The sequence below is a fragment of the Aulonocara sp. 'chitande type north' Nkhata Bay genome, linkage group LG18, assembly GCF_057382095.1.
Source record: "Aulonocara sp. 'chitande type north' Nkhata Bay isolate Kocher_YH1m ecotype deep benthic linkage group LG18, A_spYH_male_GT1.1, whole genome shotgun sequence".
Classification (NCBI taxonomy): Eukaryota; Metazoa; Chordata; class Actinopteri; order Cichliformes; family Cichlidae; genus Aulonocara; species Aulonocara sp. 'chitande type north' Nkhata Bay.
Genome location: NC_141361.1, coordinates 10,134,928 through 10,141,708, shown reverse-complemented (window position 1 = coordinate 10,141,708; position 6,781 = coordinate 10,134,928). Strand labels below are relative to the sequence as shown.

Here is a 6,781-nt window from a genome sequence, read left to right as displayed (position 1 = left end):
TTGAGGTAGAGTGTTAATTACTAAAGCTGAAGGGATATCCCGATTAACATATGCTGCCCTCTCCTTACATCTGGATAAGAAAATTAGTAAAGATATTGACCGTATGCTCTTTAATTTTATATGGAAAAACCGTACGCATTATATTAGAAAAACTGTTGTGATGAATAAGTACGAATCAGGTGGGCTTAACGTCTTAGACTTTTCTACTTTAAATAACACTTTCAAAATTAATTGGGCTAAACATTTTCTTAAAAACCCTACCTCTATCTGGAACTTTATACCATATTATATTTTCTCTCGTTTTGGTGGCTTTAATTTTTATTTTAAATTGTAATTACAATGTTGAGAAACTCCCTGTAAAGCTTTCATCCTTCCATAAGCAGGTCCTCTTAGCGTGGACCCTCATTTATAAACACAACTTCTCACCTCATAAATACCTCATCTGGAACAACAGAGATATTTTATAGAAAAATAAATCACTTTTCCTGGAAACTTGGGTCCAAAATGGGATCCTATTGGTGGCTCAGCTGGTTAATAAAAAGGGACAACTACTTACAACGACTTTATTGCACTATATAATTTTCCAATCAGTGTTCAGGAATTCTCAATGGTGCTTGGTGCCATACCCTCAGGGACTTTAATGTTATATAAAAACACTGACAGCTCAATATCTACCTCAGTCACTCTCCCTGATCCAGCTGAGTCACCAATAGGAAAAATCTGCTTTTCACAGGAACTTGGTAACAGCAATAAGAGAATACGTAGTTTATTCCAAGAAGATATCGTCTCTCTCCCGTATATAATATCTTATTGGAACCGATATGTTCCAGATATCAAGTGGAAGACAGTCTGGATGGTCCCCCATAAATATTTAATTGTAAATAAGGTGAAAGAAGTCTCTTTTAAAATTCTACATAAATGTTATCCAGCCAGTCACTACATGGTAAAATTTAAAAGGGACATAAATACTAATTGTACTTTCTGTGGGGATCACCTTTTTCTTTTACCCCTGGCTTTTTGTGTTCATGTTCTGTTGTTTTGTATACTTCATGTGTTCGTATGTTATATACTCATTGTTTGTTAAATAAAGTTTAAAAAAAAAAGAAAAAAAAAAGACCGTCCCACGGAAGAAAGCGGGGGAATGATATGAGGATGAACAAGGACTAAGTTTCAGTAATTCCTCATCCTGTTTTACAGGGAGTGGCTCATTTTTCCAGACTGAAGTCATTTCAAAATGGATCGCATAATGTTTTTTGGAGCTGTTTTATTGCTGTGTTCATGTAAAATACAAGGTAAGGATGAATTTGTATACTAATAAGTTATGCTAATACGTTTTTGGAGCTGTATATTTATTTTGAAATCTAGGTGACTACACGTAAGACATACTACAGATAAATAAATAAATAAATAAACGAATAAAAGTGGAGCGTTATTAAAGCTGTAATATGTGTAGGAATAGAAACTTTATTTCATCCTAAATTATAATTGTTTTACTCAGTTTGAAGATCTGTTTTTAAAACACAAGCAGAAAAAACAAAACAAAAACAAAGAAAGGGAATGAAAAAATAACTGTTGCAGATTTGCAAGATAATCTGTATAGTCAGGGGTTTTAGTGGGATTTGGCAGCTAACCTAATGCTCAAGTGTAGTTGTTCAGAGTGGCGAAAAGAATCACGTAGCAATAAATCCGATTTATTTCTGAAATAAGCGTAAATAAGGGGTGTATGGGGTGTGGTCAGCTGAGGTGTGCTGCTGCTTCATAATTTACTGTTCTTCGTGGATATTAAACTCCCGATCAGTATAACAGTTTAACATCAAGGTGGAATTTAGTGTGCCCTTAACCGGCACCATCCGCTTAAAGTTAAATTAACCTCTGCTACTCATGAAGTAACCTGATAATGACTACGAACACCTCAGCTTCTGTTCCACCAGTTAAACATAGTGTATTACTGTAAACTGTTATAGACTTGTCACCTTTGTGCTAAACTACCCAGTATTTTCATGGACCCTTTGAAAAACACAGTTAATGTACTTCAGATAGTTTTTTCAGGACATTTTACAGTATTAAAAAAATAGTTTAGCTTCAGCAATGTATCTATTGCATTGCCTACATTAGGGATGGACCGAGCCGATATACAGTATCGGTATCGGTCCGATACTGACCTAAATTACTGGATGGAAAATGAAATCCGATCCATTAAATATCACAAAAGCACCTCACAAAACTTGCACATTGCATAACCCAGCTCATGACCTTAGCAGTCGAAGCAGTATGCGTCACGTGATAGAGCGGCTGTGCGAGACCTGTCAGCGGTCTGGTTAAGCATTTGGAGCAGCAGCACGTTTAAGCTTGATGAGCTGTTGTTATTTATTTAATATTACTTTCTACACCAGGATCCTTGTAACTGTGTGATCTATGTTTGAGCCTTGTATAATGATTATGATATTGTTTCTTGGTTCTTCTGTTTGCTATCTTTGCTTCTAGTCCTTGGTTCATTGATGATGTTAATTCCCTTCTGTTATGTATCGTCTCTGTCTCCGTTTGTCCTTTGCTGTGTCCTTCCTTGCAGTCTGTCATCCCTGAAGACTCATAGATTTACCCAAAAGTTTGATTCTGTTCATCTGGATATAACGTTTTCAGCAACATTTTGTCACTCATCCAAGTGACTTCTTCAGTCTTGGATCAGTAAAAACGCTGCATCCAGATGATCAGAATGAACTTTTTGGGATTTCCTTACCTGGATGATTGAGCATGCATCAACACACTTATGTTTTCCTTGTTTTTCAGCCTGCATTATTCTGTATTATGTTTAAGTTTAGCAATAAAACTGCCTTTTAGTTTACCTCCCTTGTTTCCAACTCCCGCATTTGGGTCTGACTCTGCCTGCCTCACAGTCAGCACTGACATGTTTTTTGGACAGGAGAATTAAATACTCTTCCACATTAATTTTTTGTGATCTTAAGTTGACATAACCTTCTGTCATTTTAGTAAATTTTACAATATATAGCTTCATGCACACGGTTCTGATATTAGTGTTGTTATTATTGTTGTTAAGTTTTTTAATTCTATTTTTTAATTGTTTTCTTTTAGGTCTCCAACATGTGTTTGTGCTGCATGGAAAGGACTTACGCTTGGATATAAAGGAACCTGTTACACTTGACGAACAGACAGATTTGTTCTGGAGATTTAATTCCAATAACAATATAGCTAAATGTGTTTTTAATAAAGATCCAGTCGTGTATAAGAAATATGCAGAAAAGGCTGAGTTGTTTGGACAAAATTACTCTTTGAAATTAAAAAATGTTCAACACAGTGACAGTGGAGATTATAAAGCAGTTGTGGTCGAAGAACGAGAGCAAAGCGTAGCTGAATACAGGTCATAGTTCAAGGTAGGTTTCTCTTTTCATTATTTTGAAATGTTCACACATCATAGGCCTGTTTTTAATACTTTCACACCTGTTGTTCCGCAGATCCAGTTACTCCTGCTGACCTGACAGTGGAGTCAGTGTCCAACAGCTCAGACTCCTGTGACCTGACTGTGACCTGCAGCACAGTGGACTTTAACATCAGCAGTAGTTTTAGATGTGATGGTAAAATCTGCTCTCATGCAGAAGAAAAGGATTTGAAGGCCACAAAAAAATTTTCCTCTCTGATTGTTTACCTGGAGCAAGACACCATTTTCTGTAATCACAGCAACCAAGTGAGCCGGGATCAAACCATGAAGGTGCTCAAATCTTACTGTGAAACAGAGACAGGTGAGAATAACGGTCATAATGAATGAAAAACTGAAATAACCAGATTTTAAAGGCCTTGCTGTGTGGTGTTTGCATGTTGTCCCCATGTCGAACTACTTCTCCAAAGACATGTAGTTTGTGGGGTTAACTCAACTGATAATTGAATGTAGGTGTGAACTGACCACTCACTGTGAATGGTTGTCAACAAAATCTGTATTGCCTTCTTAAAGAACTTGTTTAAGCAAACTGCCACAGCCAGGGGTGTGTAATGTAATATTGTAGTGATCAGTAAAAGATTTACTGCTATTATATATTTTTTTCTTTGCAAATAAATCCAAGTATTTAACCAAAATTTCTGTGACATAACAATTTAATTTCATTACAGCTCCCAGTGGAGCCACCATAAATGCAACTTCGACTTCTGTTCTCTTCTTGCTGACTCTCTTCATAACCTTTGTGTCATCATGAAATGTAAGTTCCAATGTTTTTTTAGTGAATTGGTGATACATAAAGTACACAAAAATTATATTTTCCGTTTAAGCATACACTTTATACAAATACACATTCCTCTTATGATTAGGTAATGCCATGGGAAGCCCAGATTAAGATATACTTTAGTACAGCAGGTATGAGCTAATTTTGTGTATGCTCTGTGTGTGTGTTTATAACTGTGTTCATTCACTCCGAAGTGAGAGATTTAAGAAGTCAATTAAAAATTAATAACAATATCAAGTAAAAACAAATAACAATAAAGCCATCAAAATTATAAAACAAAGATGGAGAAGTGTTCAGAAGGAAATTCATTAATTAATTTTGTTGTTTTCCCTTCCCCCCTTTTTAGAAAACAAAACAAAAACAAAAAGTTAAAGACCACAAGGAAGAATGACAGAGGAGAAAAAGGTCTATTATCTACCTAAAGATGCATGTTGTCCGTAAATATATCATAAATATACCTCAAACTACTCAAATATTATATAAGATGATAAATGTCAGTGTTAAACTGATATGTAGTGTATATTCTGTAAATATGCAGAGGTTACAGTGTGGTCATTACAATAGTATGGCTGCTGTTCTTTTCTTAATTTTTACTGCTCTTAAACTTGTACTTTCTGCCATGACCAAAAATGTCCCACATGTGAGACTAATAAAGGCTTCTCTTAACTATATATATTGCTTCTTCTTGTCAGATTTAGACATCACTGTTTGTGATATTTTCTTGCATGTAAGATAAATTATCATGACTATTACATGTCCCTAACAAAGCACTTTTGATTTATTTGCAAGACATCATTCCAGTCCAGACTCAAAATCAGACTCCCTCAGGACATGACTTATGTCATTCTCCAACATCTACTTATGCTTTGGTAAATTTTCCACTAAGACTGAAAACATCCCCCAGCCAGAGACGGTGTATGGTCCTGGTGACAGAGCTGCAAAGTCCAATTCTACAGTCCAACAACAAACACCCAGAAGAAAACTGAAGAAAACCAATAACTGTATTTATAATGATTAACAGTGTTTATTGTGTGTACAATGTGGATTTTCATTTTACTCTGACCAAGAGAGAAACATTATAATGAGAATGTGTGTTTGTTCAGTCATATGTAGGACACTTTAGAGCAGTGGTCCACAACCTTTTTCGTGCTACGGACCGGTTTACACCTTTAAGGTGTTGTGGATAAATACAATAAAATAAAACCAGTATGATACTAAAAAATAGATTTATTCATAACACACGGGAAAAGGCCCAGGGAAACTTAACAATATAAATGATAGATAAAGATAAAAAACTATAACCCCCCCCCAAAACCAAAAATTTCACACTCAAGCCTCATTTCTAGCGGCCCAGCATGAAACAACTGAGGGAGCGGTACCGGTCCGTGGCCCGTGGGTTGGGGTCAAAATAGACAAAATAATTGTGTCTAAAGATAGACCACAGTTATTGATACTGTGGTATAGCTTAAAGGTAGCTGAATATTTCTCTTAATTTGAATTAATTTGTTTTTCATATTTATATCCTGTTCATATCCTGCGCATAACTTGTACTCACTACAGCCTGTACATACTTATAGTTATAGAATATTCACAACATACTTCATACCGTGTACATTATAACATACCATAATAGACCCATTTCTGTAATATACTTACATATCTATATTATTGCTAATATATACTGTAATATATCTATATCACTAAAGCACTTCTGGATGGATGCAAACTGCATTTCGTTGCCCTGTACCTGTGCATGTGCAATGACAATAAAGTTGAATTCTATTCTAATTAACAGACCTAGTTTTGTTTTTGAGAACATGAAATAGGCACAGAGTTTACAGACATGCCAACAAAGGGAGGAGAGTCAGCTGAGAACCAGTGAGTCAATGTACCTATTTCAGTGTGTACTGTTATTACATTAATAAAACTGCATGTGAAGTGTTCTGTCTTTATTACTCTGACTGCTTTGTTTTCATCACACACAAATCTAATGCAGTTCTCTTTAACTTTAAAAATATTCTAAGATTATGCAGTCTAGAAAATGTGAAACTTTTCATAGCTACATAAAAATAACAGGTCCCAAAAAGGAGGAGAGTACATGAACTAACACACTACATGTAAGCCTTAAAAAAATGAGGCTATCGGTAATAAATTATCAATGGCAATTTTCTAGACTTAGAAAAAATGTCATGTGGTTGTGAAAAAACAGTAGTCATAAGTATATAGTCTGTAGAGGTTGAAACAATAAAGAGATGAACACCAAGTCAGTTTGAGAGACTTTAATACTTGTACGTGGATTCCTCTTACATGCAAAAAGGAAGAAGAACAAGACGCTTTTAACTACAATATATATAGTGTCCATCCCCTTCGTCCATACATATCCGGGAGATCCTGGCACCTGTGTGTGTGTGCACTTCTCAATTTCAGTTGATTTATTTTTTCACAGATGTGAGGCGACCCTCTGTGTTCTTTTTGGTCAGCTGTGGATTTCTCTTTGAACTGTCCCATGGATTTCATTTCTGCACAGTCTCTTTCTATTGTTGAAAAATGAA

The 6,781-nt window shown here is 35.5% G+C and overlaps 1 pseudogene across 1 annotated transcript; it reads left to right on the top strand.

Moving 5' to 3' along the window:
- Positions 1–1,184: 1,184 nt before the first annotated feature.
- Positions 1,185–6,083, top strand: LOC147308008 (uncharacterized; annotated as a pseudogene). Its single transcript, XR_015126051.1, has 5 exons — positions 1,185–1,292; positions 3,091–3,389; positions 3,471–3,755; positions 4,120–4,205; positions 5,019–6,083. The product of XR_015126051.1 is annotated as an uncharacterized LOC147308008 (transcript).
- The last annotated feature ends 698 nt before the right edge of the window (positions 6,084–6,781 follow it).